The 17790-nt window shown below is 38.6% G+C and overlaps 1 non-coding gene across 1 annotated transcript; it reads left to right on the top strand.

The window, feature by feature from the left end:
- Positions 1–2899: 2899 nt before the first annotated feature.
- On the top strand, positions 2900–2973 carry TRNAN-GUU (transfer RNA asparagine (anticodon GUU)). The gene has a single exon. It is a non-coding gene; the product is annotated as a tRNA-Asn (tRNA).
- The last annotated feature ends 14817 nt before the right edge of the window (positions 2974–17790 follow it).

Here is a 17790-nt window from a genome sequence, read left to right as displayed (position 1 = left end):
CGGGTTGGAGTATCATCACACTATCAACTCCTTAATATTGGTATAAACGATAAACTCATTTTGATATAATGACATGTATAGGCTAATCAGGCCAAATGATAATGTAATATGTTTGTTTACAACTTAGCCATTGGAATGGCTAGTAATATGTATTTTGTGGTAATATGGTATGTTCATATTCAACAAGATACAAATTACCTATCATAAAACTTGATTTACAAACCAATGTAAATGTAAGCTTTAGGGTATGTTTAAAAGTTGGAAATGTTAGATTGAATGATGGAAATTGGTTGAAATGGATGGTATATATTTATAAGTTTTCATGCAGGAAAATGGTTAAGCTTGGGTGAGAAATAGGGCTAGGAAATGGCCTTATTTCATCCACACGGGTAAGACACACGGGAGTGTGTCTAGACTGTGTGTGACACACGGACAGCCCACGAGCGTGTGAAATGACTATGAGTCCCTTGCATCTTTATATGAAGTCAGGATAGTACACGGGCAGAAGACACGGCCGTGTGTTTTGGTCGGGTGAAGGACACGGGTTTCAAGCTTGGCCATGTGTCAAAATCGTGTAAAAATGGCTTAAAAATGGTGAAATTTCAGTATACCACACAGCCTAGCCACATGGGCATGTGCCCAAGCCATGTGCCCCTTTGATACTTAAGAAATTGCAAGTCAGAATTCCACACGAGCTGGCCACACGGCCGTGGGATCCCCACGGGCTAGCAACACTGTCATGTCCCAGGCCACACGGGTGTGTGCCCCTATCTTTAAGAAAAAAATTTCAAAGTTGTTGGTTTAGTCCCAAACCATTTCCAAAGCATGTATTGGGCCCCGTAGGCCCATATTAAGGACATATTTATAACTCGGTTTTGTATAAATGTTAGTGTATAAATTCGATAATGCCTCGTAACCCTATTCCGATTATGGATACGAGTTAGGGGTGTTACATATGTAGTAAAGAAACACAAATAATCTAAATTTTAAAATATACATATATATATATACATAAAGGATAATAAATAGATATATATAAATAATAATAATAATAATAATAATCTAAATTTATAACAAAGCAATAAATAAGCAAATGAATAAATTACAATGATAACAATAATGAAAGATAAAACAAAATAAAAGAATATAAAATGTATGTAAATAAAAATATAAAAATGAAAGGAATGCATAATAAATGAAAATATGTAAATAAAACATAAATACCAATAAACGGTTTGATCAAAATTGAAAAAATTAATTAATTAATTAATTAATTAATACATGAAACAATTAAAAAATTTGAAATTAAGTAGACTAGGGGTTGAATTGGAATTAGAAAGAGAGTTTTGAGCTAAAATTATAGTGGAATAAATGCGAAAAGGACTAAATTGAAGTTTAAATGGAAATTTAGGGACAAATCGAGATAGAACAAAAATATAAGGCTTAAATGCAACACACGCGAAGGGACAATGGCCATATGGGGAAATATTCCCAGTCCTCAAAACGACACCATTCAGATGTTTGTCTGTTAAAAGGTTCGAGGGTTAAATTGAAATAAAGTAAACAGATTGTGGCAAAATTAAAAAAAAGAAAAGAAAATGACCACATTAAAACAGCCTCAAAAGCGGAAGGACCAAGGTCGCAAATAAACCCTTGGTCCAAAAACACGCGGATCTTAGGCTTTCTTGGGTCGGGTTTCAGGTCAGAGGCCAAAACGACATCGTTTTGGCCTCTGAAAATGATTTCCAAAACAGCGCCATTTTGATGATATATTTAAGTGAAGAAACTAAACAAAAAAAATCATTTTTGAAACCTTTAAAAAAAAACCAAGCCCTCTCTCAAACTCTCTCTAGCCACTCCTCTTCTGATCTAGGATCACCGTCGACCAACGTGATGGCAAAGAAGTCGCCGCAACAAAGTCTTTGCATACGATGGCCGGAGACTTCAAAATTCTGATTTTTAACCACATTTTTATTTTTTATAAAAAGAGTTTTAAATCTCCATGCAAAAAAAAAATAGAAGAGAAAAAAAGCGAGAAAGATTCGACTTTGGCCCTTTGACTTCTCGTGTTCCCTTTTCGAAGCCCGATCTAAACCCTAAAGGGTTTTCGTGGCTTTCACCGCAAAAGAGGAACCTCCGACGACGGTGCGACACGAGGGAGCTAGGTAAGGTTTTTTGTTTTCTATTTTTTACCATTTCAAGAATGAAACGAAAAAAATGAAGCGAAAAATCACCTTTGCTGTTTCAATTCTCTTTGTATTTTTATTTCAAAAAATCCCCCCTTTTACATTGATAAATCGTGGCTCTTTATAGCCGATTGTGTTACAGTTTAGTCACTACCTTCTTTTGTTTCTGCTGCTGTGTTTTGCTCTGTTAGCTGTCATTCTTGCTGTTTTTGTTGTCTTTGCAGGCTGGACGGAAGCGATGGGATGGGGCAAAGGTTTGGTCATTTCAGTGTAAGACTGAGCAGAGGGGGTCAGGCCTCGGGACAAGGCGCGGGTAGTGCGCCCAATGAGGGAGCTGTGCACATGGGTAGCAGCACCAGAAACCCTAGGGTTTCTGGCTTCTACCAAAACTTGTTTAGGTAGTGGGCCATAAAATTTAGTGCTTAGGGTTTTTTTTATTTAGGGTTTTAAGTTTGTGTTTGATGCTGTCAATGGACCTTAATAATTTGTACTTTATTTTATATTTTTGTTTTTATTGGTGTTTTTATTTCTGTTTGTTGGCCCCGGGAAAATTTGGGCATTTACAAAAAGACATTGCAAAGTTAAATTTCCCGAATTATCGGTAACTCTGCATCAACGTCCCTCATATTTTCATCAGATTAGATTCCAACTTTTCACACAATTCAAAATTTACTTACATGGGATTTAAATTAAATTCTAACTTAAAAATGTAAGCTGGAATAGCTCAATTGGTTAGAGCGTATGGCTGTTAACCATAAGGTTGGAGGTTTGAGCCCTCTTTCTAGAGAAGTCATATTTTTCATTTATTAAACCAAATGAGTTCCTCCGTATAACTTTACCCTACAAGCCCAACGCCAATCAATCCAACAGAGATTTCTAAATTGTAGCCCAATGGCCATCACAATAAAAATCAAATCAAGAGGAAAAAGTCCTATAATTATAAGATTTTTAATTTATATTAAACAACAAAGTGTAATATCTATACAAATTAAATATAATATTTCTCTCTCCAAATACATGTGACTTATTTAATATCATATTATTATAATATTTTACTAAGTAATAATTTTAAAAACATAAGTCATAAGTTATATGATTTTTTTACTTATAAAATAATGATTATTACCTTTCTATTTTCAATTATTTATTTTTATGTAATACACTATTTTCTATTTTTTTATTTTAAAAATTTAAATTACATTCTAGCTCTTACTTTGTTATAATTATAATTATATACTTTATTTTTATGAACACATTCAATTATCAAAACTATTAAAATTCACTACTTGAAGTATTTGATATCTATTTCATCCATTTAAATTTCAATATTTATTATAGACTACATCTATCCATTAAATAATTTTAATCATAAAAATTGTAGTGTCAAAACAAGATAATGACCAAATTACAAAATTTTCAAAGTTTTATGAACTAATAGATTTTTTTCAAAAACAATTAAAAGATAAAACAATGTAATTTGTTTTTGAAAAAAAGTTTTTAGAAAAATAATAATAGTATATGAATATTTCCACATAGCATATTAATATTGTGACAATATCATCATTTGACATTTAATATTTAATAACTTTGACTTCGGTACTATAATTTTATTAATAGTTTAGGAGTACAAATTAGAGATAGATTTGATCACAGATTGAGCCATTCAGTCCGGTTTGAAGATCTATTCAAAAAGTAAGAGGGTTTAGATAAAAATATAGGCTCGAAAAAAGACTTGGTAAAACAATGAGGCCCTTACCTAGTCTGAATTTGTAAAAGAAAATGTTGTTGTTTTCACAGCTTTTGTCGTTATTTTGTCATTGCTTTGGTGTCGTTTCGCTATTATGTTACTACTATTTTGTTTTTATTATTTGGATATTGTATAACTTTTGTTTCATTGTTAATTTTGCTATTGTTTTAAAGGTATTTACTTAATAAGTTGCACCTATATTAGTATTATTTAAGTATAAATATTTTTTAAATTATTTTCAATTTTTGGGAAACATTTATTTTAATGATTTTAGTGTATTTGATGTATTATATTTTAATTTTTATATAAAAATAATAATATAAAAATTTTAATACAAACAAACCGAGCTTAAGTTTTAACATTTTTATCTGAGTAAAACTTTAGTAAAATTTTAATCCTATTTTCAAGCCAGACCTTAGGGCGTTTTACCCAAATATGCCATTTAAATAATATAATTATAAAAATGGGACATTTTTTACGTTATTTACTGGATTAGACCGTTTCCCACGAAAATGCGTCCACGTAAGCGCAATTTCAGAGTACGTGTCAACAAAACACTCCCCTGGGGAGCGTTTTACCCATGCAACCGTCAAATTTTTGACAGTTGGCCTCCAACGGTCCAAAAAAAAACCTAAAACCCCCCCAAATCATTTTTTCACACAAATCTCTCAAATTTCTATAATTCTCTCAAAATTCCTTTACCTTTAATTATTTTTCACACAATGCTCTCATAATTCTCAACATTCTTTCAATATTCCCTTCAAAAATCTATCAAATTTCATTGAAATTTTCTCAAAATTCTATCAAAATTCTTTGTTTAAAATTTTTTTGAATTTAATTTTTTTAAATTAAAAAAATTCGATCATGTTAGTAATGGCCGGAGAATTAATCTGTCTCGATAATAAGTACATCTCCGTTAATCAAATGACAATGGTAAGTGATAATTTTAAATTTTCAATACTATTCGATATTATTTTAATTTATGCAAATTTAATTAAATTTGCAATACTATTTGATATTTTATTCATTTATGCAATTATAATTACAATTTCAATACTGTTTGATTTTTCTTTTTTCATTTATGATGTTTGCATTAATTAATTTATGTAATTTTAATTAATTTTTGTTTTATAAATTTTTATAATAGTCTATAGATCAGGTGTTGCAATGCTACATCTGTAATATGTTTGGTCCTCCATCGCCGTTGATCGAGAATTACTTGCTAGAAGCGGGATTTTGGCACGTGGCCATGATAGGCCAGGGGTGCAAGTTGGACCCGAAACTAATCAGTGCATTGATAGAGAGGTGGAGACCCGAGATGCACACTTTTCATCTTCCATGCGGAGAGTGTACTATCACTCTGGAAGACGTGCATTTGTAATTGGGATTGTCGGTGGATGGGTACGCAGTCACCAGGTCCGCATCATCTACTGATTGGGGAGCCATATGCTACGAGCTTTTGGGTGCTATACCGGATAAAATTAACGAAGGTCGAATCGAGATGGGATGGTTCGAGACACATTCCCGGAGCCAGATAATGATGCGACTAAACTCGAAAGAATACGATATGCTCGGGCATATATTCTTGAGATGATTGGAGGTTATTTGATGCCGGACTTGTCAAGAAACCTCGTACATCTGAGATGGCTGCTGAAACTCGTAGATTTTAGAGCAGCCGACGAATTGAGTTGGGGGTCTGCCATGTTGGCAACATTGTACAAGGAAATGTGCGGGGCGACGCGACCGAACAAAGCCAAAATAGGAGGTTGCCTATCACTACTGCAATCATGGGCACAGTTTCGCTTTCCATTTTTACATCCTCGAGTCGACCACCCATATACATTTCCACTCATAACGAGGTAATTTTTATATTAGATTTTACAATTATTATGTAGATTTAGAATATAATTTTATGCTAAAAATTTATTTAATTAGGTGGAACCATTCGGCGAGTTATGTCGGAATACCTACCTCTCTTAAAGATATACGACTTCTATTAGACCAACGATCAGAAGCAGAAGTAAGTATTAAATAAAATATATATACATAATAAAATAGTTGTTTTGTATTTAGTATTTAGTATTATGTATTATGTATATAAGTAATATTTTTATCATGTTCATATAGTTTTAATAGACACCATACGAGGATCCGGCAATTCGAGCTGTAATTCCGGATGAATTCTTTCAAAATCCAAACTTTTGGCATGTGAAGGTCCCATTGGTGAACAATGCTACTGTGGAGATGCACTAGTCAGATAGAATATTACGGCAATTTGATTTCGACAACCGATTTTCGTGGCACCCGAGGTGTTTGATGACTAGCACAAAGTCGATTTACGACAACTGCATACAGATTGGCCTAGATTCTAGTCACACTATATCGAAACGTGGGAAAAGCGGTATGATTATATACCTACTCGAGAACCCATCATCGTTCTAGAGTTAGCATGCGTAGCGTAATACATGCCATGGTTTAGGATCCATGGAAAGCCATATTTATTGTCGGAAGAGGAGAGGCGACGACAAATTCGTGCCCAAAGGGAACGACGGGGCTCTTTAAATCTAAGAAGAAGGGACGACGACACAGGCCCATCAACAGCACCCACACAATCATCAGGCCCAACAGTTCAGCGGATGACACCCATATTATAGCCTTTTCAGATTATTCCAGGTGTGTATCCTAGCCCTTATATGTATCCTAACCCTTATATGTTTCCTTTTCCTAGTCCTATGGCAGGTTGGAATCCATGGCCCGGATCATCTCTGTTCCCGATTACTCTGAGTCAACCTCCAATCTATAGGCCGCTGTTGCATGAGGGATCGCACAAGGCACAATCGGGGAGCTCTTCTTTCTACCAATCTCCATCACCTTACGGGATTCAAACACCTCCGCCATGGGTGATGCAAACACCGCCGCAATCATTATTCTATCAAGGTGGGTCATCCTCCCAACAGCCACAACCAGATCCTCACGGAGAACCACAACCCTCATTGAACTCGATCAAGGAGGAATCTAGCATGACTGCGTTGATTTACCCCCATGTGGCACTGATTCCGACCACCACGGACATTGATTTTTTTAATATATTTGTACAAACTTTTTTATATTGTTTCATTTAATAAAAATAAAAGTTCTTTTGAATAAAACAATTGTAATACAACATAGTTTCATTTAATAAAATATAAATAATACAACATAGTTTTTTACGACAACTATAGTTTTTTTACAACAACTATCAACTATTTCGATTTGGACATGATCTACTTGTATGGCATGGGTTCCTACACCATCCGCACAACTTCTAATTATTGGTTGTTTCTCGGATATCTATATTGGTACGTATTCTAATCGAGCAAAGTCGACCCTTTGGTTTGCAACGCAATTCTCTACCAGTAGCAGCTTAAACGGAGCAAGCGATACAGACGGCCAGTTACGTTCATCTGGGACAGGTGGGAATACGTGTCTCCATACGTTGTACATGGTTTCTAGTTTGTACACTTCATCGACATAGCTCATGGGATCTAGACAGAGATTCTGACAAGCTACAATTACATGATCACATGGATAACGAAGTGCGTCAAAGCTCCTACAGTCGCAAGTCTTATTTCTCAAGTGTACATGATATTGCCCGCCAATAATACCTTCGTGCGGTCTGTCAAACTCCGTCACATGAAACCATAGGTTGTCTCAGTCATGACAGACTGTGTGCATGGTGTTCGTCCGCGCCTTCACCTTGTTAATTTCTTGCAATACCTTTGCGCACCATACACGGCCTCTTTGCATTTGGCCTTTATAACTAGCTGCTCGCTTCGAAAATAGTGCCGCTAAACGAAAATATGTCTCTCAAACAACTGATGTTATCAACAAATGACGTGTTCCTTTTAGAACAGAATTTATGCATTCAGCCAGGTTTGAGGTTATATGACCATATCGTAGGCCGTCGTCGTATGCTTGTGTCCACTATTCAAAAGGTATGTTACAGAGGTAGTCTGGGCCTTCTTCGTTAACTGAACGCAAAACTACCAACATCTCATGAAAACGGTCCTTACTTATCTCATACCCTGCCAATATAAGTTGATAACGAAAATTACGTACCACTTTTCCATTTAAAATAAATTCAATATTACAAATGAAATTACATTAATAGATATTAAATACCCATGTTGGTCACTTGTCGTTTTTCACTTATAAATTCAAATTGTCCGTAGTAGTTGGACACCACGTGCCTTAGGCAATACCGATGGTGTGTGCGATGCCATATGCTTCCATGTCGCTTAATTGCAGCTAGTATTTCGGTGCCTCGATCCGATATGATGCAGATATTAGGTTGGGGGCAGACATGCCTCCTTAACCTATAAAGAAAGAACTCCCAGTCATCATCTGACTCCTCCGGTGTTATTGCAAATGCAAGTGGAAGGATTCTCCCACTACCATCCTGTGTCACAGCTAACAATAGCCGATGGGTATATCTACCGTACATAAAGGTACCGTCAATTTGTACCAATGGCTTGCAATATAAAAATGCGTCTTGGAATTGTTTAAAGGTCTAGAACAGATGCTTAAATACTTGGCATCCAAGGACCAATCGGCCGTTGTAGTACGCAGGTTCAGTTTCAAGGTCTGTTACGCAACCTGGGACATATCTCTCCAGCACCTGACACCACTGCCACACTTCATTATATGAAGCGTCCCACCCACCATGAATCTTTTCCAACTCCTTCTTCTTAGCTATCCAAGCCTTGTGGTAAGAGGGTGTGTACCTCAACTGGCTACGAATATTGGCAATTAAGACCGACACTGAAGTTCTGGGATCGGCTTTCACTGTCGGTAGTATTAAGGTAGCTAACATATCTGAATTCATCTTGGGATGATCTTCAAACACACATCGGCACGTTAAAAATGCAACAGTACTTAATAATAGTACCATTAAAAAAATCTAAACGGTTAGTGATACTGTACCAGCAGCACATGTATACGGGCCTTTGTACTTTTTTATCTCCTACAAACCTGTCTTTTGCTCAACGAGGTTATGATTTTCAATGAATATGTACCGTTTTGCACTGCACACTTGGCCTCAAACTTATTGGATTTGGATTTAACCACGTTGTAATTAACCCCGTTCATGATGCTATGTTGTTTTAATGCACCAAGAAAACTATCTTTATTGGAAAACTCCTTACCATCTTCTAATTCACCTGAATCCAATAAGGAACTTGTACGGTCACACCTTCTGTATAGTAGATCTGGAAACTCCAATGCATCATCTTTAGATAGATCAACATTATGCATGTGGGCTAGAGGCGAGTACGCCCTGAATCGTGGATCTTCTTCTTCATCATCTGAACCCCCTTCAACATCTTCAGGTATGGTTGGAACAGGCTCTAGTTCAAAAAATAATGCAACTTCTGCACCATTAGGGCCGGCCTCTCGAGGTGGATCCGCATCGGATTTATTATCTGACCCATCATCATGAGCAATGTAAAAGGTCCCCTTGCCGGTGGATGTCGTAGGGAGTACATAATCCCTCCTTATGAATGTTTCACAGCGTTTCCAATCAGATGTGGATTGCCAACCACTAGAAGTTGATGTCATTCCCCAGTACGTATTTCCAGCATCAAACATCGACCCACTGAGGTGCATGTCCCATCCACTAACAGAGTGTCATGCACGGGTTAAGTATTCCATACTGCTACTAAACATGGGCAATTTCGTGTTTTACCACCCACTAACGGAGTGTCGGGTAGGGGTAGTGTATTCCTCTCGACCAGCAGTAAATGTTGAAGCTGTAAATGCATCATTTGGCGATGAAAATTGTACATTTAACTCAAGATAAGGTGATCCACTAGTGAGATGAGTCTGCACTATTGCCTCCAAGCTACGAGGGGGCCTTTGATGTCGAATGAGTCATATGTCACAGGATCAACTGAAGTACAAAATCGATACTTAATACACAAAACTTTCATTGGCGTCGTTTCGAAGATTTTGCACCTAATTCTTTTACGAAGTTCTGTCAAATCTATGTTCTAGTTAAAAACCAGTCTCGCTGTGTTCTCCGACAAAAAAACAACACCGTTCTCAGTGTTACAGACCTCACCATCATAGTAAATAACAGCACTAATACGTTCACTCATCTTCAATTTCTTTTCTTCTTAGAATCTCTAATTTTTTTGTTGTAAGTTATGCAACCTGAAAATAAAATTTGGCTAATTTATAGCCTCATTTGTCTACGAACTACTGTAGCAAAAGAGCGTCCACGTGGGAGCTTTTTCCAGAAATTTTGCTGATAGTGCATCTTGCTTGAAGCGTTTTCGGCACTATTTGTTCAGAAACGTCTACTCAGAATTATTTTTCTATGAACTACTGTAGCAAAAGAGCGTCCACGTGGGAGCTTTTTCCAGAAATTTTGCTGATAGTGCATCCTACTTGAAGCGTTTTCGGCACTATTTGTTTAGAAACGTCTACTCAGAATTATTTTTCTACGAACTACTGTAGCAAAAGAGCGTCCCCATGGGAGGTTTTTCCAGAAATTTTGCTGACAGTGCATCCTGCTTGGAGCATTTTCTGACACTATTTTTCCAGAAACGTCTGCTCAGAATTATTCTTGCAGAAACCCTAAACCTTAAAACCTATGACAAAAAAATATTATATTGCTTATATGTTTTTTTCTAATAGCCTAAACAAAAATTTATTTTAAAAAACTAAACCCTAATCCCTAATTTAATGAATTAACCCTAATACACTCTAATTTAGTATTTAATATTTAAAATTAATAGTTAATTTAATGAATTAAACCTAAAACCTTAAATCCTAATTCAATCAATTTTTTCTTGAAACCCTAAACATATCATAGCGCCAATATGTATATATGCTGCAATCATATTTTCTTTGAGAATTTTTTTTTCTTTTATGTATCAATTAACCTTAAATTTAATCAATTAACCCTAAACCCGAAATCAGTCCATAATTTAATCAATTAACCCTAATACCCTAAACTCTAATTTAATATTTAGCATTTAAAATTAATAGTTAATTTATACCCTAATTCAATTAATTATTTTCCTAAAACCCTAAATGTAACACCCCAAACACGGCCCAGACGTTATGGTCGGATCTGACGTGTCACATTGAAGGTTTTAAGAAAAACCCAAGCCTCTTTCAACTTCCTTCCTAGTGTTTTAAAAGATAGCCTTTGCTATATGATCAAAGTGAATGGAAGCTGTGCACCAAGTAGGTATCCGATACAGAGGAGGTGAGCCATGAAGGCTGCTTAAGTACCAAGCCCTTGAATGGATCCAATCCTAGACATGCCCACAACCATTGCCACACTTTGATAAACGAGTTGAAATTCATTGAAGTAGATATTTTTGATAAACTGATTAATTGTATCGCTGCGTTATTTTGAAAACGGGTATCATTTTGAAAACGCGCCCTAAGTCTAGCCCATTTTGAATTATTATTAGAAAAATTTAGAGTTATTAAGAAGAATAAAATAATTCCAGAAAATAGTTAAAATGGCCTTATTACAACCCAAAAACAAATAATATTAACAGTTAAGACAAACTAAAAAAAAATCGGTTACTGATTTGCAAAGTTCAAAAGCGATCACCATGGCCACTCTGAATCCCCTCCGGCTCCAAGTCTCCTCATCAAGGCTCACCTGCAAGGTTAAGGAAAAGGGGGTGAGTTTGGGAACTCAGTGTGCAACAAGCTCCTTTCGGAGCCCATCCAATATTAGCATACTGGGCCGAAGCCTTTCGTTTAACGGTTACTGGGCCAAAGCCTTATCATAAATCATATCACTAGGCCGAAGCCTTTACTGTAAGCGGTATGGCCAATAGGCCCATTTCAATATCACATGTAATATCAAAGAATGTATGCAAGCCCATTTGGAGAGACTACTCAACCCATCATCCGCTACTCTCCACCCGTACCAACCAAACTCTCCATGTGGGGAATAACTCAACCCACCCAACCAAACTCTCCACTGGCAGCATAGCTGCTTTATCATATAACTGGAGGCCTAGCCTCTTTTAATAACTGGGGCCCTTTTTGATTAACTGGGGCAAAGCCCTTTTCGGTAAACTGGGGCAAAGCCCTCTTTGCACTTCCTCTATTTATATCAAACCCAACCCATGCATATAATCAATATATCTTGTGCATCTCATAACATATCATGTGCATATCATGTCATATCATGTCATATCATGTATATCAAAATCTCATGCATCATATTCATAATTAAACCCTAGGAATATAATGGTCATTTTTCCTTAGAGCCAAAACAGTCATTTCTCATATTTTAAGGGTACTTTTGTAAATTTACCAACTATTATGGCTTTTCCACGTTCATTAACAATTATCAATATTTCCAGGTGTTTAAACAATGATTTTAACGCACTTTATCAAATTCGGTCTTTTGGGCCCAAAATCCCCTAATGGGCCTTACGAATGTCGATTTAACCCATTAAGCCCACATGATCCAAATTTTACAACAGTACTAACCGTGTTGACATGCAACTTCTCCAAATTCCATTTTCTATCAATTTTGACCAAATGGGCCCGAAGCCCATTGAGCCCAATTCCAGCCCATTGAGGCCCAACTTACCAACGTACACAAAATTGCACTCTTACCTGTTCCATTGATCCAACCACCGACCATATCGTATCTATCGTATCTAAAACCACATACAAAATCTCAAGTTCCCGAAATACCGAAATTTTAGCATTTCGGCTTTTCAGCGAATATTAGCCTAAGCTACTACGAGGGTTGTTACACACCTGTTTTGTGACGTTTGCTAACATTTTTAACTCTTTAGTAGCGTCACTTCGCCACTTTGCCAGGGCTCTCTTGTGTTACATTTTACCCACATCTTTTAATAAGGCCACCTAACCAATGCCCCTAACTCCTTAAGTCCAAAATTCAAAAACTCCACCGGGTTTTGGCCAACACATGAGGCCTCCATAGGCCCATTTACATACTCCAATTATGAAGTTCACAACCAAATACCAAATTTTAAAATTTTTTTACCAAACTCTCGAAAATTACAAAAATCCTGAAAATCAGGGTGTTACAACTCTACCCTCCTTAAAGAAATTTCGGCCTCGAAATTTTACGTGACCCAAGCAGTTAAGGGTATTGTTGAAGCATCGCCTCCTCTATCTCCCAAGTAGCTTTTTCTTTGCCATGGTTTCTCCAAAGTACCTTCACCAATGGGATTGACTTTCTTCTTAACACCTTGACGTCACGATCAAGTATCTACACAGGTTCTTCTTCGAAGGTCAAATCCGACTGTACCTTAATTTTTGCGTCTGGCACGATATGAGGGTCAGAATGATATCGCCTTAGCATGGACACATGAAAGATGTCATGAATACGATCAAGCTCTGGAGGTAACTCTTACTGATAAGCCACCGCCCTATCCGCTTAAGGATCCGATAAAGCCCAATGAACCGTGGACTCAACTTGCCCTTCTTACCATCTCAAAATCTTCTTCCACAGTGAAACCTTCAAAAAGACCATGTCCCCTATAGCATACTCAATATCCTTACGCTTCAGATCAACATAAGACTTTTGTCGATCCGCTGCCTCCTTTAACCGATTCCTGATCACCTTAACTTTGTCTTCAGTATTTGCTACTAGCTTTGGTCCAAGTACTTACCTTTCCCCCAACTCTACCCAACAAGTAGGCGAACGGCACCTTCGCCCATATAGTGCCTCGTAAGGAGCCATCTGAATACTTGCTTGGTAACTATTGTTATACGCGAACTCCACCAATGGCAAGTAATCCTCCCAACTGTCCCTAAAATCAATAACATAACCCCTCAACATGTCTTCTAGAATCTGAATGACTCTCTCTGACTGCCCATCCGACTGAGGGTGAAAAGTCGTACTAAAATCTAATCGCGTTCCCAACGCCTCATGCAACTTCTGCCAGAATCGAGATGTAAACCTTGGGTCTCGGTCAAAAATTATCGATACTGGCACCCCATGCAACCACACTATCTCTGCCGCATACAACTTGGCCAACCTCTTAAGTGAGTAATCGACTCGGACGAGTATGAAATGGGCAGATTTCGTCAGCCTAACCACAATCACCCAAACTGAGTCCTTCTTGGAAGGTGTCAATGGCAGACGACTCACAAAATCCATGGTCACCCTTTCCCATTTCCAAAGTGGTATCTTCACCAGCTGTAACAATCCTGAAGATAGTTGGTGCTCGGTCTTTACTTGTTGACACATCAAACATTTTCCCACAAATTCAGCCACTTCTCGCTCAAGCCCAGGCCACCAATATAGCTCTCACAGGTTTCGATACATCTTACTCCCTCATGGATGCATAGCACAAGGTCCACCATGTGCCTCCCTCAAAATCATCAATCTCAAATCAGAGTCCTTCGGCATACAAATTCTTCCCCAGAAACAAAGAACCCCATCACCATTTAATCCAAAGTCTAGATTCTCCCCCTTCTGAGCTTGCTGAAACCGAGAAACCAACGACCCATCCACCAACTGCTGCTTCCTAATCTGTTCTACCCAAGTCAGTTTCACTTGTAATTCTGCTAATAAGCTTCCATCGTCAAACAAGCTTAAACGAGCAAACATTGCCCTCAATTCCGCCACAGTCCTTCTACTCAGCGTATCAGCCGCAACATTTGCTTTACCAGGATGGTACTCAATCGAACAGTCATAGTCCTTTAACAACTCTATCCACCTTCGCTATCTAAGATTCAGCTCCTTTTGAGTCAGCAAGTACTTAAGACTCTTATGGTCCGTATAAATAATGCATCTCTCCCCATACAAGTAGTGCCTCCAAATCTTAAGTGCAAAGAGCACTGCTGCCAGCTCCAAGTCATGAGTAGGATAGTTTACCTCATGAGGCATAAGCTATCGTGAAGCATAAGCGATCACTTTACCCTCTTGCATCAACATACAGCCCAAACCTACATCTGACGCGTCCCTGTACACAGTGAAATCCTTACCAGACTTTGGCTTAATCAACACTGGTGCCTCAGTCAGAACCTTCTTTAACTTCTCAAAAGCCTATTGCTACTTATTTGCCCAAACAAACGGTGCTCCTTTCCTTATAAGTTTCGTTAACGGTGCTGCTCATACAGAAAATCCTTCCACAAATCTTCGGTAATAACTTGCCAACCTCAGAAAACTCTAGATTTTCGTTACTGACCTTGGTGGCTTCCACTCCAGAATTGCCTCAATCTTCCGAGGGTCTACCTTGATCCCCTCAGCAGACATAACATGCCCCAAGAAGGTTACTTCATTCAACCAAAACTCGCACTTACTGAACTTTGCATAAAGTTGTTTTTCCCTCAGCACTTGCAGCACAATACGAAGATGCTCATCATGCTTCACTTTCGTTTCCGAGTACACTAAGATATCATCGATAAAAATGACTACGAACTGATCTAAATACGGCTAAAATACCCGATTCATCAAATCCATGAATGCTGCCGGCGCATTAGTCAAACCAAAGGGCATAACCAGAAACTCGTAATGACCATATCGAGTTCTGAATACCGTCTTATGAATATCCTCTTATTTGATTCTCAACTGATGATATCCTGACCGAAGGTCAATGTTAGAAAATACTGAAGCTCCTCTCAGTTGGTCGAATAAATCATCGATTCTTGGCAACGGATAGTTGTCCTTGATCGTCAGTTTGTTCAACTGACGATAATCAATACACATCCGCATGGTCCCATCTTTCTTCTTTACGAACAGCACTGGTGCGCCTCACGGAGAAACACTTAGTTTTATAAACCCTCTGTCCAACAGTTCTTGAATCTGAGCTTTCAGTTCCACCAATTCCTTTGGTGCCATCCGATAAGGTGCAATGGATACTGGAGCTGTTCTAGGTAACAAGTCGATTCTGAACTCGACTTCTCTGTTCGGAGGTAGTCTAGAAAGTTCTTCCGGAAATACATCTTGAAATTGTTTGATGGTCCTAACCGACTCCACCGTTATCCCCTCAGGTTCAGCTTGACTCACAAATGCTGAAAATGCCTCACAACCTTTCTGAATCCACCTTTCAGCACTTAAAGTCGAGACAACATTGGACAAATAGTTCCTTCGCTCCCCTATGACCATTATCTCCTCATCCTCAACAGTTCTTAGCACCATCCTCTTAACAGCACAATCCAACATCGCCCTATGCTTAGTTAGCCAATCCATTCCCAAAATAAGATCAAATTCCCCAAATGGCAGCTTCATCAAATCTCCTACGAATATCCTATTTTGTGTCTCTAAAGGCACCTCCTTAAAGAGTTTATCTACCTTAACCGAGAGTCCTAAAGGACTTATCACTGATACCCCACTCAGTCTCCTCAGGAAGCTTACCCAACACCCCAGATACATTACAGGAAACATACGAATGAGTGGAACCAACATCAATCAAAGTAGTGTAAGGCGTGCTATGAATGAAGAACGTACCAATTATAACATTAGGAGCATCACCCTCCTCACAACACCGTGCAGCATAAACCAACGCCGACTGTCGAGCTTCCGCATATCCAGCACCCCTACCAGGTGCCCCGCGTCCACGTCCATTACCATTACCACCTCTACTTTGCCCACGGCCTCTGTGTGGTGGTGATCCTCCTTGCAGCAGTTGGACACCTCTTTGCTCTGCAACTTGATCCTGAGCTGCTCTCCGAGGACACTCTCTGAACTTACGTTCCTTTGACCCACATCGAAAACATGCTCCAGTTCGTTTCCAGCACTCCCCCATATGCACTCTGCCACAGTCCCTGCAAGCCTGCAGTCTAAAGGTATTCACCGGAACTACTCGAACCGGTTCCTCTATTCTAGCTCTTTTAGTATTTCTACTTGCAGCACCCGAGGGTCCAGAATCCCTCCTAAATCTGGGTCGATCCCTCTCACGATTCTGTTGTTCAGTGCATTTTACTTCCTCGACTATCTTAGCCATATCTACCAATGCAGCGAAATCACGCTTCCTCTGTGGAGCTATCAGCACCCTAAGTTCATCACGGAGGCCATCCTCGAATCGAACATTGCGCTCATATTCGGTTGCAACTATCCCCTAGCATATCGACTCAACCTCAAGAATTCCGCCTCATACTCCGCAACAGTTTTATTACCCTGAACTAGATTCAAAAATTCCTTTCGACGGGCATCCACATAACTAGCTCCAACATACCTCCCCTTAAAAGCAGTCTTGAACAGTTCCCAGGTTACTCGTTCCATCGGGGTGCTCTCCCTTATAGTGATCCACCACAAGTATCTCTCATCTCGTAGCAACGACATGGCCCCCTTCAGCTTTTGCTCTACAGAGAAATCTAGGTCATCCATAATCCGCTCTGTTGCCTCTAGCCAATATTCAGCCACGTTTGGGGCTACTCCGGATATGCCCCTAAAAACCTCTGCTCCATTAGCCTGGAGTCACTCAGAAATGGATCCCCTATTGACTGTCCCGGTGCTAGCTCCAGCAACCCTTTCCAAAACCCTTAACATCGCTTGGGACAAAGCATCGTCCCCCACAGCCCGATCATGTGACCCAGCCTCAGTTACCTGTAGCACGAATGCCTCCTCAGCTAGCCTATGTCCTGAGGATGAAGATTCAGCTTGCACCCTTCCGCGACCACGTCCGCGGCCTTGTCCACGAGTTCCCCTTGTACTCATATCGAATTATCTGATTATGAATTTTATAATATTAGTTTAATATTTCAGTTATTTATTACAAGATGTTTTATGAAAATATAGTAGTTCAGGGATTATTCTCGCAACGTCGTAGCCTAGTTACAGTCTCAATCTTACTATTTTACAGCTCTACCCTATCTAAAGTATCATGGTAGGGTCTTAGTTCTATTCATAGCATAATA

The sequence above is a fragment of the Gossypium arboreum genome, chromosome 12 (assembly GCF_025698485.1).
Source record: "Gossypium arboreum isolate Shixiya-1 chromosome 12, ASM2569848v2, whole genome shotgun sequence".
NCBI classification, from domain to species: domain Eukaryota; kingdom Viridiplantae; phylum Streptophyta; class Magnoliopsida; order Malvales; family Malvaceae; genus Gossypium; species Gossypium arboreum.
Note: the sequence above shows the minus strand (reverse complement) of the source record. Positions and strands in the feature narration are given on the sequence as shown.